Here is a 22,002-nt window from a genome sequence, read left to right as displayed (position 1 = left end):
TTCAGGAAAGTTTGTGAGGGACTAAAGGTCGTCCGTCTCTGTTATTATAGGGGAGAGATTCAGCCCTCAAAAATCAAAATGGAGAAGTTTTTCAAAATCCTTTTTCATTCGTTGGGTCCTTGTACAGCTGTCAAATAGGCAGCATCTCACTTTACGTGTGAGAAGAGTGTTCCTTCCTTTCTACTTGGTTGACTTTTAGTTTCAAAACTCTTTCATTGTCTATCTCATGTTTTTTTTTCTCTCTTAAAAGTCTTTTGATACCCACATTTTCAACGTGGAATAAAAGATCATACATTATTTATAATAAGGGTAAAAGGAATGTTTTTATCATAGCAAAATAAAGTTAATCGACCCATTAATAATTCAAGATAAGAAGAACTTTTATATTTATTAGAAGAGTGTATCAGGATTTGCTATCAAGATTCCTCTATGCCATGATGTAGTAGAGGCGGAAATGCGAGCAATCAAAGAAGTGGTAAAGCTAGCGTTGGATATGGGAGCATGACCACTCCAAATAGAATTAGACTCGCTGAAGGCCATAAGGTTATTGGACCTAGAAGTTAACGAGTAAAGATCGATGGGAAGATTAGTTGCTGAAATTCGAAGCCTATATGCTTCTCGAGGTCATGTTAGATTTAGTTATGTGAGGCGTCAAAATAACAAGGCTGTTGATTGGTTGTCTAAGAGGCGGTTAATTGGAAGAGATGATCTGGTCTTTTTCAATGATCTCCCGCAGGAAATGACGGACATTCTTAGAGAGGATTGTCTCAAGAGTTGTGCTCTAGTTTGATTTGTTTTACTTTTTTTTTTGGGTCTTTTGACCCCGTTTTGTAACCGAAAATATAAAAAAAAGACTGCATCATGGTTTTTAATTAACTTCATCAAACTCTCTTTATTTACCTACGTGAATATGAAATGATGTAGTCTAATTATAGTTATCTGGTTTCAATAATATGTCAACCAAAATGAATTAGCTAATAATTCATATTATTCACATTAATTGATGATTAAGTTCATCAAATAATCATATGCATTTGAATGTGATAGGAATCATATATTTATATAATACCTATTTTTTAAGGGTACTTTATATTAATTTACTTGGAATAAGGGGTGGGGACTATTACATATACCATCGGAAAAAGATTGAAACATGTCCTCCCCCTGGAAGGCATTGCTCATTGCCAACCTTGTCCTTTGATGATCTGATTATTTTCTTTATTAGGGTATTTTGGTAATCCATGTATTTTAGTTTGGTGGTATAAATTTGCCCCTATTTGCCTTAGGACTCAGTTTATTCAAAGTCTAAATAGTGTATGGGTTAAGATATTTTGGCATAGAAATTGGGACCTTGCTTCACTACCGTCTAGCAAGATAAAGGGGACTGTCGGATAGAGATCTCAGTCGAGATTTGATTTCGACCGTTAATTGATTTAGACTGTTAAACAATTAATGGTCGAGATTGAAATCAAGATCAAAACTCGAATCACACGGTCCAAAATTTCGTAAAACGGTCCTACACTGAGCTTTTTTGTTGAAATTGAGTTAAAATAGAAAATTTCAGACCTAGTCAGGATTGAAGTGCTGTACTGGACCAACCATGCTTTGTTTTATTCTTCTCTGCCCCTCGACATCTCCGTTCCTTCCCTATAATCAAGTCAATCAAAATCAACCCAGCTCGGCCATAAGGAATGGAAGATGAGTAGTTTGTTTTTGTACAGTGCTATTAGCATGTAACAGTATTACTATGGGCAACATGATAAGAATACTTCTACCAAAAAAAATAAAAATGATAAGGATACAATTAAGAAGTGGCTCCACCACTTAGGTGCTTGGGATAAACTCGCAACATGATAAGGAAACAAGAAAAAAAGTGGTTCCACCACTTAGGTGCTTGGGATAAACTCTCCTTTGTATTATAATGCTTGTGACTGAGAAGGTTCAACCGTTCGACTTTGATTTGGTCAGACTTATTGATCATCCTCTCAGGTTCTCACAATTTCTGGTGTCCTTACAGAAACTATTTAAAGAAGCCTTAATTAGTTTAATCGTCTTACCACAAATGACAAACCCTTCTTTTGATATGTGGAAAATTTTGGCACGTGAAGGTTTTCGTCCACAAGAGGTAGTCATCTATAAATTTATGACCTAACAAGACAAAAAGAGCATTAAGTGTCTTTGACTGGAAAGTTGAAATCGAAGTTTCTTTCGGTGCATGAGAGAAAATTGATAGGAAAAGAGAAAGTAACAAGACGACTGCTGTGGCAAGCTTTCCCTTTAACCGACCAAATGCACAGAGGATAACCCTTCAATTCCTAGTTCCTAGAGCGGCCGAGATGGTTAAGCAATGAAGCTGATGATGTTTGGAATGAACTCAGGTTGCATGGGCAGTCAACTATTAGGAATGACCTGTATTTTGGAGAGCCAGAGAGCTTCAGTGGTCAAAAACACTGGTAGGCCATCTTCGTGCAGCACATGTACCAACTGTGACATATATGATCAGTGGATGAGCTCATGGATGACCGTCTCTTCAAATGATACAAAGAACTAGTGGTATATGGGGCCAGTGTAGGTTGTTGTTTCCACCATAAGTTTCAAAGAGGATCTGGGTTCTAGAATCTGGCGTGAATTAAGTGTTCAATCTGTTTTTAATTTGTATGATCTAGTCCTATCATCTTGTAGAATTAGTAAATAAAAAAATAAAAGACAGTAATATAGAATTATAGATTTATTTTATATTTATATTGTTTATTTGTCGAGATTAGAATCAGGATTGAATACTTGACATAGTCCAATCCGAACGCCCAATAAAATTAGTGTCATGGTTGAAGTCAAGACTCAAGAGTTATATGTTGAAGGTAAAGGTTTTAAAAAATCCAACCTAACATCACCCTGCTGCAACCCTATGTTGGTATGTCTTCCAGTTTTGCATAGGGTCATGGTTTGTGTAACCCTTGACTGGAGGATGATAGCAGGTAAATTTAAACCCTAGAGCACTCATCACTGACCCATGCATATATATGCAACAGCAAGTTAACAACTACGAAAAATTTGAGCCTTTCTCTGAGCTGCATAATTTTAATCATGTGAGATTATCCTTCCCTGCAGTCTTATAGGTTAGTAGTAGCTGGCTATGGTTACCATAATATTTATGTCCAATTTACAGACATTACTAACACTTAATCAAGCTTAATTCCTTAATTTTATTCTTAATTTTATTGTGCTTGGTATCAATGTATTTGGATACTTCTATATTTTGGGAGCTGCAAAATTCATATTGAGCCACTGAGAAAGGCTTTTTCCAATAGTACTTGAGGGAAAATTTAAATCCCCCCTCCCATCCCTCTCCTTTTCTTGATAGGGTTTAAGCTATCAATTAACAGAATGGTACAACACTGATCTCGTTGTCTGAACTAAACCAGAAAATGTGAAACCTAATTTAGAACTTGAGGACGCGCAAAGTTTCTCTACAATAGAAATTGCTATTGAGCTGGATGGTGATAGAGCTTCAAACTCTGAATTCAAGAACTGTAATTTCTCTGTGTTTTCTAACTTTCTTCTTCTTCTTTTTCCCCGGGTTTAACGTGTTATCTACTGCTGTATTAGTGTGTTCATGAAGACAATTACATGTAACATATAGCAGCCAAGGAACCCAAGTTACCTATAACACCAGAAACAAACTCAGCGTACGTATATGAATCAGTAGATCAAAATTTCTTTTTTCATATCCTACTATTTTGTTTTATCCAATTATGTTCACATAAACAATATTGACTCTTACCACCCCCACTGTTTCTATCTGTTTGTGTGAATGTACAATCAATTAAGAAGATGGGTAAGAAGAGAGTAAATAGACAGGGATACAAGAAGGGTTCTTCCAAACCCTAGAATGCAACCTAAGCATCTCTTTGGCCCTCTCCTTGGCCTTGACATTACAGTCTGCCTGAAGGACCAAACACAATTTCGAAACAACCCCAACTTGCAGCATCTCTTGAAGAACATAAGGAGTCCCATAGAACCTTGAAATAGAAAACAGTATCCTCACTGCTCTGTCAGTGGCGACTTGTGAAACCCTAAGTATCTTCTTGGACACTACAGCAATTCCAGCTCCATGCTTTAACAATTCGGCTCTTCCTTCTGCACATCCACATAGCTGATCCAAAACCACCAACACCATCTCAGAATTTCTCCTCTCTGTCATCTCTAGTAGCATCTCAATCAACACCAAAACAGCACCAGCTTCCACGAATTTGATCTTGTTTCTACTCCATTGACAGATCTCAATCATGATCTCTAATGAAGCCCTAGAAGCCTGCTGTGAGATCTGGTCACGCAAAACGTTCACGATCTGAACAAAGTATTCCAATTTCAAACTCATCAGGTAAGCAGGATCAGAAAACTCGAACATGGATTTCAGAATCACTGTAGCGTAAGCACGAGATGTAAAGCTCCCATGTTGCAAAACCCACATCAAGGTCCCAATAAAATCACCATTTCTGCTGAGAAGCTTATTGAGATCCATCTCTGAAATCTGCAGACGGTGGAGAATGTACAGCGCTTCATCACTGGCTCCGCCTTCATTGTTCTCTACAATTGAAGCCAAGAGCTCAACTGCTCCTGCAGATTCCAAACATTTTCGGTTTCTCTCGCTTTCGTTGGCAATAGATCTGAGACTGCTGAGGCATCTAATCTGATTTTCCGGGATCTTAGCTTCGTTGAGGAGTTTGACGATCTGGGTTTTATCGACTGGAGGTTTTGGTGTTGGGATTCGTTCGATACCTTTGGAAGCATTAAGAGTGCACCAAGATTGAATCAATCGTCGAAGGGTGTGGTTTGGGGTCAACTCGGTATCTGATGGTAAAGGCTGTCTCGTTACTGGGCAGGTATTGTTCTTGTCTGAGAATATCCATCTCTCTATCGACGGCCGGTCGTAAGTCATTCCGGTGTATACAGTCACCGGATCTCTCATGATTTCCATGGAGATTGGGCAGAGAAAATAGGATGGAACATCGACTTCCGCCATCTTAAACTTGGCAATGAATTAAAACCCTAGAAAGCTGTGGAAATGAAGCCCAAGATTTCAAGAAACAACTAGTTGAAAGAAAACTGAAGGTCTGAGTTTTTGAGGATTGAAGCTAGGAGTTACAGAGATTGCAGGTTTGTGAAAGTTTGCCAAGGTTAGACCTTCTTTTATAGTAGAGACATTCAGAAAATCGAGAAAGTCAAAATAAGAAATTCAACAACATCGTTAATTGATTATTAGATTAACAAAGTCAACGAATAGAATCATTCTCCTCATCGCATGAATCGATGGAGAGCTGTTTCTTCCCTTCCCTTCGTCTATAATCTAGATGGCGCACCCAGTTGGTCCTGATCTCCAAAGCTCCACTAGGTTTGACTTCTTCTTTCTCTCTTTCTCTAAGAAACCTAAATAAAATTTCTCTTTCAAGCTCCTGTTATTTGGTTTTTGAATATTCCACCTTCAAAATTTGATTAGCGCCGGCATCTTCTAGTTTTCTACGTTAAGTCCTCAAGCTTTCAACGACTCCTGCTGTCATTTTATTGTGTTAATAAAATGGAGCGGATCTATCCGGCTCTGGCTCCATCTAACATTTATCTTTTAAATTATTTGGAGGAGTAGAAAGATTCAATTTTACTTTCACGCGATGTGGAGGCTGGTTTAGAAGTTCATGAAAGAGAATTTAATGACGTTATTGAGTACATCAGTGCCAGCCCATCTTTTAGGTTATGATAATCTCAAGTTATCACAATTGTGTGGCAAAGAAGTGTTGATATTCTGGTAAACGTGACATCGTTATCTTAGGAGATCCATCACAAGCTTAGATGCTTCCCTGAAAAACTTCATAAATTTGTTTGGAAAGAATTTCAGGGGCAGTGAGTGATTCTTTAATACATAATTACTAATGTATGTTACTAAGTAATTTTCTACTTCAGTAATATTTATAAACAGTAGCCTTGTTTGTAGTTCTAATGGAACTTGATTTCAAGGGCATTGGTAGGACTATTAGCTGCAAAACTGCACAAAACATCAACTGATCCATCTGGGAAGGGAAGTTTGAACAAGAGAGATCATTAACAACCCACTCGCATGTGGGAATTGATTCATGAAAAGAGGATAAATGACTTTGCCAAGTTATGATATATTCATTGAACCTCTTAGAGTGTCCAAAACAAGTACGAATCACCATTAATGATTTTCTACCCAAAAAATGAAAAAGTACCAATGGTTGACCAGCGGAATATTATTAATGCAAAAGGCAGTTTGTTCTTTTTAATTTCTTTACTGAAAATAGGAAAAAACCAACAGTGAAAGGGCACAATATATGCAAAGCAAAAGCCTAATTTGGCGGCCAACCCTACCTTACGTCCCAGAGACACAATTATGCTATATTTGTGTTGCTTTCCATGTCAATCTTACGTGTGTAAGAAATATATGAAAGTCTACATCTTGTAGATGAAAATTTTCACACTCACGAATAAGAATTTTATTATTTTTTATTATTTTTTTGTGTTTGTTGTTGAATTGGTAGCTTTTATACATGGGATAATTATTTTATACATTTTAGATCTTATTCTTGGTTTCAATGAGATTCAAACTCTTGACCTCATACTATGAGGCATAGATCTATATCAAGAGAACCACTCAAATATCCATAATCTCTAGCTATATGTACTACCTCCCTTAGTCCTCATTGCATTATGAGAGCCTCACCATCTATAATCTAATCACCCAAAGGTTGCCGGAAGAGACTTTACTAATAAGGGGTGATCCCTCTTAATCTTTAAGAGCTGAGTCATGTATTTAGAAGAAGAAGAAAGAGAGGCAGAAAGAAAGAATTGAACCTTTCGAATATTGAATTATTCAAACTTGTATTGTAATTTTTGGATTTTGCAATGTTTGGGAAGTTTGGAAAAGAGAGTTAAAGCCATCTTCTTGACAATAAGTAGATGAACAAAATTGCACTCCATGGTTGGATTAACTTTTGTTCTAAAGTTTCAAATACAATGGTTTGAATGATTAAATGATTTTGTAACAAATTCGTCGGTGATTTTTTAAGAACTGAATGATTCCTTCCATTTTAAATGAAAGCATATGCTTCATTAGTCTATAGAACATTTTTTTTTTTTTTTGTAGCAGGCGAGTTTATATTAGAGGGGGGGGGATATTACTAATATAAGTGCTGTCGGATGGGTGCGAACCCAAAATCTCCCCATGGAAATTTGGGCTTTTAATTGCTCAACTAATCCACCATTGGCCGTTGATAGGACATTCACATATATGTAAAAGGAAGGGTGATCTTTCGGATTCTTCATTCTTACCTTGATTAATTCGAACAATAATTTGTTTTTGTCAAGAGAATTAAGGATGGATTTTAGCTTGGCCACATCAACAAAGACACACTCCATTTAAGCCCTATATGATATATGCAATTTGAATTGTCAAAGCTAGCCAATCTATGAAATAATGGCAGCAAAGAGGCGGTTTGACTTTTCACCCACTTATAAAACCGATGGTCGAGATCGAAATCTGATCTTGATCATAGGCAACAGGTACTGTGCATTTAATGTGCAGCTTTCAACCTCATTCGCAAATAGCAGGGTAGCTACTAGCTAGTCAAGAAAGGCTGGAGGAACTCATGTAGAAAACTAGAAAATGTCAGCGTGCAAATCAAGTATTAAACATGGAATATTCAAAACCAATCACGAGTTGGAGTAACAGTGAGGAACATTTTTATTTTTTATTTTTTATTTTTTATTTTTTATCTCTCAGTAAAAGAAATTTGTTACGGGAGAAAGTCAAACTAGTGAAGGATTTGCCCAGCTTCTGATTGGATCATACACTATTTTTGACTTTAGGGTTTTGAATCTTTCTTTCTATCTATCTCTCTCAAACGTATAAAACCAGGTCTAACCTTCACAAAGTATTAATGGGTTTGTTGTATTATGGTTTATCTAAATTTACAATGGTGCATATGGGTCAAATATATAGGGTGCATTTTGGGTTTAGACTCAAAGACAACCCACCAGATTATCCAAACATGTAAGGCAGCTAACACAAGACTAGAGCACAGGCTAAGTTTTTTCGTTTCCTTGTCACTGAGAAGAAATAAATCAAATGGAAAAATCCAAAAGAATGAAGTATAAAAGTTAATATAGAAGGGTCAAGTATACCCGCCGAAGATCAAGCAGGATGTGAAGGAATAGGAATAGACCATACAGGAAAAATGGTGTTTTGCTTCGTCTCTCTTACCTCCTTCCTTCCATCATTTTCCAACATTCATGCACTCAGGGATGAAGACAATAATGTGGTTGATTTCCTAGCTACCCACTTATGGTTCAAGTAATCAGCCTTCAATGTTTGAAGTTAGTTCTACAACTCACACCCTTTCTTGTTAGACAGTAAATTTCCAATCAAGAGACTTCAAATTTTAAATAAATTTCTTTCTTCACTAATTAGAAGAATTATTATAAATCATGAAAAAAAATAATATTCAGATAAATTAATCAAAAATATCTCAACACTGTTGTTGTGACATACAGAAGCCACACAAGCATCGTTATCTGATTTGTATTTGCTAAAATGTGATATATATCGACACCTGAACCCACCACCACCATCTCCAAATTAAAGTAAACCTCCAATTTCAGCATTAAAACCTCGCGGGTCAAAGTGAAGGTGTCAACAAAGTAAAACCAGCCGTAACGTTATAGTTTGAATATTCAACCCCAAAAGACGAAATTCAATAGATTGGTCCAGCATTTCCTCTTGTATAATTGAATAGAAAATGACACCATCTCTGCAACTAAAACAATTGTGTGGAACAAGTTTGTTAACTTGTCTAATGGTGTGACATGTTTTCTTGTCTGTATAGATTTTAAAATGATCATATTTGTGTATTAAATTGGGTCAAGTCAATCTATTTTTGTGTGGAATTGGAATTCACAAGGTCTGTAGTTGTTCAGAGTAGAAATGGATACTCTGTAATAAACTAAAACATGCATACCTCATTTGAATTCCACACTAGGTTATAGTTGTTACTTGTAAAATTGCCATCCACAAAGACTTCTTATTTCTAACTTTCAACTACCCACTGATTGGTTGCCATTATTCATCAATCTTTAATTGAATTATATGTTTGGTCACCAATCACTCGTTTTGTTTGCTTTATTTATTTATTTATTTATTTTAAGGTGGGTGGGGTTGAATATTTGATGACATATTCTAAAGACTCTTTTTTTTAATAGAAATTCAAAAGACAAATTTGATAATAAGAATCATATTAATATTAAAAGGCATACTCAAGGACATTTTGGTGCAACAACGTACGCTTGATTTGATCATTAATTGGAGAGAGAAGTGGAGAAACATACATATCAATTAAAGACTAAGAAGAAATAAAAATAAGAATGATGAAACCATTCATTTATCTTAAAAATGAGATGAAGTATAGTGTTTTAAACGGAAGTAGCATTCCTAAATTGTGAAAAAGATTTGAAACAAACTTAATGAATTTATTATAAGGTCAAGTCTATCAGGTCTTTCTCAAAGGTAGGTCAATCAAGTTAAGAAAAGAAAAAAGAAAACTAGTTTACCAACTATTTTTGAGAAATTGATAATCAGATACACTTTCAAGATCTACTACTCATTCTCACACGGCAAGCCAATTCTTTTTCACTCATCTACATATTGCACATTGACATCATCAACGATGGTAACAAGAAAGATGATGGACAAGAAAATTATAAAAATAAATATTTTTCTAATGAAAATAGAGGTGAGACAAATTACACTGTAACCATCTCTGCAGAAATAAATTTATTATTTTCACCCAAAAGAAAATTTCTTTTATCATTAATTTATTACGGATATTGCCTGATATACATACAAGATAAGGAAACTAATTAATTGTTACTTACAAAACAAGTATGAATCTCTTATTTCACATTTACTTTCATGTTAAGCTACCTCTTCTGTAATTCAAGATTTTTCCAATTTTCATAATCTTTCAGTCCAAACCTCTCATTTGTTCTGTTCGTTCCTTCCACCATTAATGAATACGCGATGCGTGAACGAAAAAGATGGCAACCGTGAGATTTAAATAACCCATTACAAAGAAAAGGGTAGCTAGTCAAGGAAGGCTGGAGGACCTCACGTAAGATGTCCGCGTGCAAATCAAGTATTAAAGGTCGATGGAATATTCGTAGAAATTAACCAATTCTTTTTCTTAGACTTGCCCAGGTTCTGATTATTTGATTGAATCATACCGTGTTTTGACTTTATGATTTTCTATAAAACCAGGTCAAAACCTTCACAAACTTCCTCAATCCGACATCTATTCTGCAACTCTTAACGAATCCATCTCAGGAACCAGATCTACAGATATCTTGAAATCTTGAGCTTCTCATCTACAGGTTTAATTGAATTCGTCAGTTCAAGATGGATGAAGTGGATGTTCCGTCCTATTTTCTTTGCCCCGTTTCTCTGCAACTCATGAGAGACCCGGTGACTCTATCCACCGGAATAACCTACGATCGGAAGTCCATAGAGAACTGGATACTTTCCAGCAAGAACAATTCATGCCCAGTTACCAGAGAACCCTTGTTAGATACATATCTGACCCCAAACCACACTCTCCGGCGTTTGATCCAATCATGGTGCACTCTAAACGCCTCTAAAGGGATCGAACGAATCCCAACGCCAAAGCCTCCGGTCGATGAAGCCCAGATAGTCAAACTCCTCAAAGAGGGTAAGGACCCGCAACATCAGATGAGATGCCTTCGAAGTCTCAGATCTATTGCCGACGAAGGCGAGAGGAACCGGAAATTATTGGAGTCTGCAGCGGCAGATGAGTTCTTGGTTTCGATAGTAACCAACAACAGGTCAAGCTCTCGGATGGTAGAGGACGATGAGGGCACGAGTGGTAGAGCCAGTGATGAAGCGCTATACATTCTTCACCGTCTCCAGATCTCAGAGATTGGCCTCAAGAAACTTATTAACAAAAATGGTGAATTCATTGAGACCTTGATGTGGGTTTTGCAACATGGGAGTTACTCGTCACGTGCTTACTCTGCATTGCTTCTCAAATCCATGTTCGAGGTGTCTGATCCAAATTACCTTATGACTTTGCGAGTAGAACATTTTGTTCAGATCGTGAATGTTTTGCGTGACCAAATCTCCCAACAGGCATCTAAAGCTTCATTACAGATCATGTTTGAGCTCTGTCAATGGTGTCGAAACAGGATCAAAGCCGTGGAAGCTGGTGCAGTTTCGGTGTTGATCGAAATACTCCTGGAGACTACAGACAAGAGGGAAACTGAGATGCTCTTGGTGGTGTTGGATCAGCTATCTGTATGTGCAGAAGGGAGAGCCGAATTGCTGATGCATGGAGCTGGAATTGCTGTCGTGTCTAAGAAGATACTTAGGGTTTCTCATGTGGCAACCGATAGAGGAGTAAGAATACTGTCTTCCATATCGAGATTCTGTGGGACTCCATCTGTTCTTCAGGAGATGCTGCAAGTTGGAGTTCCTTCCAAGTTATGTTTGGTGCTTCAGGTAGAGTGTAGCCTCAACACCAAACAGAAGGCAATAGAGATGCTTAGGTTACATTCTAGGGTTTGGAAGAACGCTTCTTGTATCCCTTTCCATCTACTCTCTTCTTACCCATCTTCTTAATCAACATATTCACAAACACTTGTACATATACTAACAGTACTGGGAACGTGAGTCATTAGTTTTGTTTCACCAAAAAAAAAAAAAAAAAAAAAAAAGTAGTCAATTTTTATGTAAATAATTATGTATATAAAAGAAATATATGAGAATTTTAAATTTGTGTGATGTGGACAGCAATGGCTTGTTAATTTAATTTTTTTTTCTTCTTATTTTTTAATCAAGTTTCTTTGCACCACAAAAAAAATTGGAAACTGCCAAGAAGAAAAGCAGACTAGAACGAAGGGGCACAAGTAAACAATTAAATCCAAGATGTAGAGAAATCGTGTTTCTTATTAATTGTATGGAATATTACAATATCCTCTTATATATTGTTTTTATTATTAATCAAATCTCATTCTTTTTAAAATTACTATTATCTCCCTCACTTTTAACGGTGTGAAGTGACTGTTAATATTGAATATGTAATATATATTTTGCCATTCATTAAAATTAAGAAATAAAAAAGATGACATTATCTTCATTTATAAAAATTATATTGGATGCCAATTATATCCTTACAATCTTATATTTTAGAATCAATTTTGGATTTGAAAGACTCCCAGTCATCTCTATTTAAAATGTGATAAAGACTCAGATCAAGAGAGTTTGTGAATGTTGATACAAAATCCTGCTCGTTCTTCCCTGTCACGAACTTGCAAAATACGTGCTCTAGGTATGTCTCTGACGAGCTAGTCAATACCAATAGCATGATCTCAATTACTTAATAAAGAATTCAAGTAATTGATCACACAGAATATGAATGCTTACCCTTTTAGTTTTACTTGAGGTGTTTATATAGTGTAAGATGGCAGAATTAGATTCGGAATATGACTTTGTGAAGAGTGCTTTAATTGATCTATCCCTCCAAGAAGTTATAGATGATAGAAGTTTACTCTGAGCGGGTTTTCCTTAGTAAGTGGTCGACCCTACCATAGGCAACTTGGTTGAACCATACTATTTGGAATAACTGGTCGGACCGTTCACTCATTGGGTTAGACCAGAGTATGCGGAATGACCATTTTTATCATTAATAGTGAATGAATTATCTCTTGAGATCTTATTTCTTCGTTCCTAATTCCATTAAAATGTACATAATGATAAAGAATAATTGGTTTCCCACCTTCACCAAACCAATTTGGGACGCGTTCACCTTCTTTTGGATTTTGTTTTTTATTTAAAAAACGATTTTTCCGCCCCAAAAAGTGGGAAAATATAAAACCCCCGCCCGGCAGAGTGATTGAACGGGCAAGAATAAAATCAAAGACAGATAGTAATTATCCCTTTATAATATAAATTTAAGTTCCAACAATAGGAGTATTTAGTTTCTATTTTGAGTTTTATTTAATCACATATTTCTTTTATTCAGTGGTTTCGTTTTGGAGAAGAAAAATCACATATTTTGTTTATTTGATGGTTTCTTTTTAGAGAAGAAAATTGATTTAAGATTAATTTTTTTTCATAGTTAATTAAGGATAGTATTATAATTTAATAAATGACTGAATGAGTAAAGAGATAATTCTAACATTATTTTAGAGACTTAAAAAAATATAAATGTCACATTATCAGTAAATTAACAAAGTTTAACAATAAAGAGCATTAGTAAAATCTGTAGACAAAATTAAAGGTTGAATTAATAATTTAAAGAAGTACAAGGAAGAGAAACAATAATTATCCCTAATTATATTCATGAACTTGTATCAAAAGGAAGGAGATAAATTCTCCCCCAACATGCATCGGCTGGGATTTTTTTTTGACTATTCAAATAATCTTATTGAAATAAAATATAAAAGAGACTGGAATTTGAACGGGTAAAGGAAGCATCATATTCTTAAATTTTTCGTCTGACCTTTTATTTGATCGTCAAATTTCTTTTGGTGTATCTTACACAAAAAAAAAAAAAGAAAAAGAAAAAATCTTTTGTTGTATGTCGTGACCTTCACTTAATTAAAAAGACCTGCAATATGTACCATAAGGTCCATAACTAGCTAATATAATATCTATTACCAAAAGGGAAAAATAAATAAATAGTTAATATCCTTGAATGTATTATGACCCTAGTTCTAAAAGTTCAACTTTAGTGTTGTACAACATTGTGTTGAACGAATCGATCGGGTTACTTTTGAAAACGGATGGTTGATATTTTGATCTTGACTGTTTGCTGCAGGTGCTGTGCATTAATTGCGTGACACCCAAGCAATTTTATAGTTCTGGTCTTACACATCATGTTTTCAATGTATGGTATTTAAACAGGAATTAGTTGACTCAAAAACTTATCTTGTATGAGATTGGTATCAGCATAAAACCATATTAAATAAATTTGCCATTGGTTGTTAAATCATTTTACTCGTTATCTATATTGGGTCATCAATTTGGTATCAAGTTCAATTACCAGCACAGCTGGTTTTTGTCAAACAAGTTGTGTAGTATGTGAGTGGTACCATGGTTGAACTATTGTCGAACCTATGCTGGCCGGACTAGAATATGTTCATAGCGTACCGACCAAGGTGGTCGGTAGTCACCTTCAAAAATTGTTTCAGTCCTACGCATTAAATGCGCATGACTGTTAAGACTGAAACAAGGTCCACCCCGAAGATGGGTTCTAAGTTCGAGGTGAATAGTTATTAGTTAGAGAACAATGAAATAACGATTGAATCAAATCATGTAGGTGAGAGTATTTATAGCAAATCTCTTGACTAATGGTAGCCGTTGGATCATCTAGTTGGCCCAAATCTCCTCTTGACAGGTCAGGTGTGAGAATTGACCACCTTGACATGTTGGCCGGTTTTGGCAGGTGGCAGTGTTCGTTTGATGCGAGACAGTGACAGTCCTTGTCATGCGTAATTTGAGGTTGGTAAATTGGCAGATCCACATCAACATATCTTCCCTATCAGGCTTGGGTTGAGAGGAACCTCCTTGAAGATTGGAGCGATTCCCATGCCCTAGAATGACTCACTTGCGTGAAACCATGGTTTTTGGAGGGTGGAGCTCTCAGGAGGTCTGATTACACGCCCAGTCACCAGTTTTTTGTCCCATCCGATGAGCATCTTGATCCTCATCGGTCAATTCATGTTGCTTGGTTTAAAATGAGGTAGAAGTCACTTCTGAATCATTTATTTTTTTCCACTCTGTTTTAGAAGGCGCCATTTTCTAGAACGAGCATCACAAAGGTGAAAGGTCAATGAACGCCTGAGTCATTGCATCTAATTATGACAGTAGATATTTATGAACTCATAGGCCACAGATTCACGACACGTTCAAGTGGTTGATTTGCTTCTGAGACGTTTGTTACCCTTCCAAGATATTATTCATGTATACATTGAACTCCATGTATTCAATCTATAGATCAGTCTTTCATGCAGAATTTGAAGTCTTTCACCCAAAAACATATCATGAAGTCGATGCTTCTTTATTCTATCTTCATCGTACACACAGCTCACTGCTGCAGAGTGAATGTAATTGCACTGAAACTCCATTCCAGAAGAGGACAAATATCTGATTGCGACTGCCATCACAAAGAATAGTTGAACACATAATTAATTACATCTGAGCTGTAGGATCACAAAGCATAGTTAACTCAGGAGCCTGCTTTGACCTAAAAACAGGGAAAAACAAAGTCATGAGTCAGCAGTTGAATTTCAGCTTACGTAAATGAGCCAGATGTCGAATTCTCGGTAATGGTGAACAGCCTTGAATCGAGAAAAATATGTTACTTCAAGTTCAGGTCATCATTTGTCTCTAGAGCATTTCATCAAACACCTACAACACTTCTGATGGGATCATTTCAAGGAAACTACATTACTATACAGTCATTAGGGTATCCATCAGAAATTTCTTATTCCATGAAAGCTACATGACTATAGAATTATTACTGTATCTATCGAAAAAATCTCATTCTAATTAAGGCGGTTATATGACTTTAGAGTACATGATTAGGGTATCCATATAAAAATTCTCATTCCGAAAAAGTCACATGACTATCGAGAGTCATTATTAGGGTCTTTAGAGCATTTCATCGAACGAGCGTGAATCATCTCTATAACCATATGTGTATGTATATGGGACTTGCACTTAAAAAGTTAGGACCCATCGTCAATAGTTCTGTGGCGCCGTAGTCTGTGCTAGAAAAGCGATGCTGGGAGCAGAGATCAGTCTGGGGTGAGGACGATCATTCCAAGAAATCTATATGCATGACTGTAGAGTCATTAGGGTGTCTCTATCTGAAAACAATCTCATTACAAGAAAGCTACATGATGATTCGATTCATTGCGGTCTCTATCTAAGAAACCCTTCAAAAACTTTATAGGTGGCGAGCACACGTTAATTTCTTTATATTCCATGGAAGAAGACGAAAGGAAAGTTACCACTGTTCTCTCGCAGTCCGGGCGCCTGATTTTATTGAGTTCTTTTCACTTTTTCATTATCTGTTCAATCAATGAGGGACCAAATGCTGTATGGTTCCACACTCAGAAGTCAGAAGCCACCTCTAACAAGAAGTCATATGAAAAGATGCCATGCCAAAAATTGAAACTATTTACTGAAATTGAATCAAACAAGTTTATATAAAAGCAAGCTTAACGTTGCCTTAAACCCTAATTGTTGTTTTCGTGTATGCCACATTGCCACGGATTGTTTTTCGAAGATGAGAATTAATCTTATTTTATTCTACATATCTGGGTGAAAAGCATAAAGCAAAGCATATAACATTCCATTACTCCACGAAGCCACCGGAACTTCCGTCCAGGTTTCAGCTTGTTGGCAGTTTTATTACAATAACAAGCTAGAGCTAGCTACCCAAAACAAAGGAGGAAACACACGAGTACTCTTATATTTTACTCTTTGGCAATCTCAAATAGGCTTTCCTTTGGGAACGATCTTATCTTTGATCCACATGTAGTGACTTATTTGAGCATAGTATATTGATGCCAAGACCCCAATGATAGCACGTACAATGAAAACCAAATAGTTGGTGGGGTTCTTCACGTCCTCCAGCTTTGGTCCGAGTTGCAGATGAGAATCACCTGGCTTTGGCTTCACACCTGTAACACAACAGCCAATGATTAAACCATGTCGACGAACCCCTCTGAACCATTTTGGACCAATCCTCTTGAGTTGAATATCTTCGAAACCAGCTTTCTTGAACCATTCGATATACTCTTCCTCTTTCGGGAAGAGCATCCACAGATTTGCAATGAAGGATGTCAACCAATAGGTTGGAAACACAGGACCAATCATACAAGCCTTGCCACCAGGTTTCAATACTCGATATGCTTCAGTGATGCCACGTTGTGGGTCTGGCCAGTATTCGATGCTACCTGCAGAAACATATCTGTCAGCATAATCAGTTGGGAAAGGAAGATCTTCAGCATCGCCTTCAATGATGGTGCACTGTTTCAAGGCTTCTTTCTTCTTTGCCTTAGCAAGCTGCTCAGCAGATTGGTCGAGGATGGTAACGTTCTTGGCATCTACATGCTTAACAACACCACAAGTAGTAAACCCAGTTCCACCACCAACGTCTACCACTTTCAGGTTTCTGTCATTGAGGTCCAACTGCTCCAGGGCTTCTTTCCTCATATCTTCAGTATAGTGTGGAGGGTTTCCAATGGAGTCATAGACCCTGGAGAGACCACCATAGAACCAACGAGCCTCTTTTTTATGTTGAAGAAACCTCCCAAACTTTCCTTCTGAAGCCATGAGACGATGAAAGTAAAGAAAAGAAACCTTACAACAATGGGATGAGAATACTTTTAACCTCTCAGCCACTTATATATATATGTATACCACTGACAGATGCTTAGAGGAGATAAGTTTGCAAGATTTGACAAATTTTCCAACATTTTTTGTGGTCCAGCTAACAGGGCGGAGCTATTGAGGGGGAGCCTCCACCTAGATTTTCTGAAAAAAAATCAGTATTTTCTTTATTTTACCTTTTCGATTTTCTCTTTTCGGGTGTAAAACCTATTATATATTTTGGCCCACCCCTCTCTCAAGAATTCTCGAACTTTCTCATAAAATTTCATCTCCCCTAATAGTAATTTCATTGTTAAGTTTTATTTTATGGAGGTTCAAGAATTTCAAGCATTGATTTTATCGGATCTAATCATAACAACCGAATTTTTTTCATTTAATTTTCAAAATCTAATTGGTTCCCCATATTTTTTCTTACAATTTCTTCCTTACCATCTTTTTTTTTCTCCCCTTTTGAAAAATTTTCTCTCTTTATTTTTTCTTCCACTTCTACATCTTGTTCTTCACTTCTGTCACTTTCATATTATGATTTTTTTTTACCTTCATTCTATCTTTTTTTGTCTATGATTCTATCTTATCTCTTTGATAATTCTTTCTTTCTATTTAATTATTCTGCTATTTTTTTTTAAAATTATTTTCCTTAATAATTTAGCAACCACTATTCATGATTTTTAAAATCTTTTAAAGATAACAAATCTAATCGTACGGTTTTAACCCTTATATTTTATTTTAATATATTTTTTAATAACTTACCTATTTAATTGTGTAACTTATTTTATAGTTCTAATAATTTACCCATATTTTTAATATGGGCCTTACGTTTAAATATGAAAAAATAGTTTAAAGGTGACCCCCAACAATGTGTCGGTAAAAAGATGTAATTGCTTGCCGATGGAGACGTGTTCTAGATTCTCATTACTCACCCTCCTTCCCTCATATTCAATCTTGTCTCCACTCCCGCACACACCCATTATTATTTTTTTTTTTAGAAACTGAAGTTCTCTTGGATCATCTTATGCCTATCTTGTCAAGAGAGAGAGTTATTGCACATTATTTAAATATAGACAAAGCTTTGCCCCTGACTTCTAAGGGTTTAGAACTCTGACCTGTTGCGGGCGTTGTTTACTTAGTTATCAGATTTCTATTTGCCAGAATATGACATGGTTATATGAACCGACCACCTCTCTCTCCAAACTAAAATAATTCCAGTATTAAATCGGTCAAAGTCAAGGTGTCAACAAAAAGAAAAAAAAGCCAGCCGTAACGTTAATAGTTTGAATTTTCAACACCAACTCTTCTAGGCTTGTAGCCTGTGAATAGAAAGTGACACCATTAACTTGTATGGTGATCATTTCTATTTTAAATTGGGTGATCAAGTCAATATATTTTTGGATTACCAAAAAAAGCCAGTCTATCTATTTTTGGGAGATTTGCAATTCACAAGGTTTGTAGTTGTTCAGAGTATATAAATGGATATTCTGTGATAAATTAAAACATGCGTACCTCAGTTTTATGGTTTGAATCCACCTAAATAATAGTTGTTAATTTGAACTGTACAAGTCTTCCAATCTCTTATTCCTCATTTTCAACTATCTAGTGATTGGTTACCATTATTGTCCAACTCCCAACCCAAATTGAAGGTTCTTCCTCAATTAAATCATGTTTGGTCATCAATCACTGATTGGTGATTTTATTTTGGGTGAGGTTAATATTGAATAATACATTTAAAAATTTGAAGTAGACAAATTTGATAGTAAGAGTCATACTAATTGTGGAAGACGTATTCGTAGAAACTTGCTGATGCAATTGCGCTTGATTTGATCATTAGTTGGAGAAAGAAGCGAAAACAGATATTAATGGAAGGTTGGGAAAAATGAAAATGGCAAACATCATTCATATCTGTCTTGGAAATGAGATGGAAGTCTAGAATTTTAAACAAAAATATTGTTCCTAAGCTGTGAAAAAAAAAGCGGAATAAAGATTTTCTTGTGTATTCTTGATAAAGGAGATCAAAATTCTTCTTCTGATCCCATCTGCTTCAAAAACTTTATCATATACATTGAAGGAAAAACAAAAGGCTATTCATAGGTCTTAACCATGATGCATGGGAAGTTATATGTTCCATGAACTTACATTAATTGACTACCTTGTTATCAGATGAGTTGCAATGCAAGGAGAATTGTTCCACGTCTTAGAGTGCAACTTAAGAGCTCCTCTAGCGAACTCTTTCACGTTCGCTCCACAATGGGCCTGAAGAACCATGCAAATCTTTGATACAGCTCCTACTCTCAACATCTCGTGGAGAACTTCATTGGTAGCTGAGTGTTTAGCTATTGATGCAAGAATTCTCACAGCTGATTCATTGGCGGCCGATGAAACTCTTAGAATCCTCTCTGCTAACATGGCGATCCCTGCAGAGTGAGCTAGAAATTGGGCTCTCCCATCTGCACATGAGCATAGATAGTCCAATACACCAAGGATCAGCTCTGTGGTTCTTTTATCTGGCATGGTGAGTTCCAGCTCTATAAGCTCTGCAACCGCACTGGCTTCATTGATTTTAACTCTATTTCTTCCCAATAAGCAAGCCTCTAGTAAGATATGTAAGGTAGCCCTAGTTGCTTCTTTAGAGAAACCATCTCTCAAAACTTGTATCAGCACTTGAAAGGACTCGGGTTTTAACCGATCCATTATGTTTGCTCCTGCACCTTCAATGAAGACTCTAAAGACATTGAGTGCTTTCATCTTCACTGCTTTATCCATGTCTTGCTTCAAAACCCATATGATTGAATCTACGAAATCATAGTTTTCTGTGAGAAGCAGCTTTACTTCATCATTAGGGATCCTCAAGCAAAGAAGAATGTTAAGAGCTCCTTGGATCCCGTCTGATCGGGTTTCCTTGAAGCACCTTATGATCAAAGAAACCATGGCCTTGCCTACACCACTTTCTACCATGCATCGCCTGTTGGATTCTTTCTCAGAAGCCAAAGACTCTAACTTCATCAAGGACTCTAGTTGCAGTTGAGGAACCCTAAGGTCTTGAATGAGTTTAAGGATGTGGTTCTTCTGGAGAGGTGGTTTTGGGGGAGGGATAGAGGTGTACCATGACTGGATTAGTCGCCGGAGAGTGTGGTTTGGGGTTAAATCGGAATCTAAAAGCAGAGATTGTTTTGTTACTGGGCATGTTGTGTTGTTGCCGGAGGACAACCACTTTTTGATGCTCTCATAATCGTATGTGATGCCGGTGGTGGCTGTTACTGGATCTTTCATGATCTGAAGGGATATGGGGCAGATGAAGTACGGTGGAATCTCTATCTGATCATCCATGAGAAAACCCAGAAATCATACAAAGTGTAATATTGCACAACAGACAGAGAGAGAGAGAGAGAGAGAGAGAGAGAGAGCGGGTGAATTGTTTGTTGTGAGAAGCTGAGATTGGTAAGAGAAAGCGGCTGATTTATGGATGGATTTCAACGGAAAAAAATTGAATTCATATGGAGGTTTTGGAGTAGGAGCGGTGGTCGTCTTTGTTTCCATAGTTTCAAAAATCTGGAATCCACGTTCACTGGTCAAATCACAGAAAACGTAGTGAAGTTACGAATGCAGCTAATTCTTCAGCCATCTTTCTTTTTCAGTTTGAAACGTGGCATAAAAATATTTGACTGGAACCCAACCCAATCAAATGGGTCGGTTCAGTATTTAATTTTCTCTGGTTATTTAGGGCAACATGTTTTCTTTTCTTGTTTTCTTGTGTAGTGGTACACTGACTGGAGTACTTATTGGGAACACTAGAATAGAGAAAAAATAGTTTACCAAAATAAAGAAAAGAAAAGAAAATAATAATAATAATAATAATAATAAATAAATAATGTGACCATCGTGACCGAACGTTCTAAGAAATAACGGATTTGGAGGAATGAAATGTTGTGGCAAGAGTTAAATAATAAAGGCATGAACCGTCTTCTTCTGGTTCTAATTTTTTCCTTCCCGAAGTAATGGGAGTCATAGATAAATAAGTATGAACCAACTATTATTAGGACCTCGATAATGAAAAAGTTGAAAGCATTCCAGATTTAGAAGTAGGGAAAAAGGAAGTGATGCGTTTGAGAATTGTCTAGAGGCTTACAAAACAAATGTCAGTTGTGGACCAACTCGGCCATTGAGAAACCACCTCTGATGGTTAAATCAATTAGAGCACCACCAAAGAGTTTTAACAAATTGCAGAGCTTAATTGCAAGATTCAATGGAGGGAAATAATTAAATTACCTTTTCTTTGAGTTATGCTTTAGTTTATATAGGTTTACATTTCATTGCTAACAGTTGGATCAATTAACCAATCTTATTTGGGCATTGGATCGTAGGGTTTAATCTCCTAAATTTGGGTTTGTTATAGTTTCCATATGGGGTACAATTGTCTATCCCGAACTTATTAAGATCACAATTCTTTCTATAACCATCAAGTTCTTTCCTGCTCAAGGCACCAATGGGTTAATCTATGGAACTGGTCCTGACCAGGCGTTTGAACCGAC

The 22,002-nt window shown here is 36.4% G+C and overlaps 4 pseudogenes; 1 reads left to right on the top strand and 3 right to left on the bottom strand.

Moving 5' to 3' along the window:
* Window positions 1–3,556: 3,556 nt before the first annotated feature.
* On the bottom strand, window positions 3,557–5,141 carry LOC149009949 (E3 ubiquitin-protein ligase PUB23 pseudogene; annotated as a pseudogene).
* Window positions 5,142–10,166: 5,025 nt separating this feature from the next.
* Window positions 10,167–11,982, top strand: LOC149009948 (E3 ubiquitin-protein ligase PUB22 pseudogene; annotated as a pseudogene).
* A 4,351-nt stretch (window positions 11,983–16,333) lies between these two features.
* On the bottom strand, window positions 16,334–17,439 carry LOC149009947 (2-methyl-6-phytyl-1,4-hydroquinone methyltransferase, chloroplastic pseudogene; annotated as a pseudogene).
* A 1,706-nt stretch (window positions 17,440–19,145) lies between these two features.
* Window positions 19,146–20,874, bottom strand: LOC149009946 (E3 ubiquitin-protein ligase PUB23 pseudogene; annotated as a pseudogene).
* Window positions 20,875–22,002: the final 1,128 nt, after the last annotated feature.

This window comes from Hakea prostrata, chromosome 7 (assembly GCF_041222555.1).
Source record: "Hakea prostrata isolate BN-2017 chromosome 7, UWA_Hpros_2, whole genome shotgun sequence".
NCBI lineage: Eukaryota > Viridiplantae > Streptophyta > Magnoliopsida > Proteales > Proteaceae > Hakea > Hakea prostrata.
Note: the sequence above shows the minus strand (reverse complement) of the source record. Positions and strands in the feature narration are given on the sequence as shown.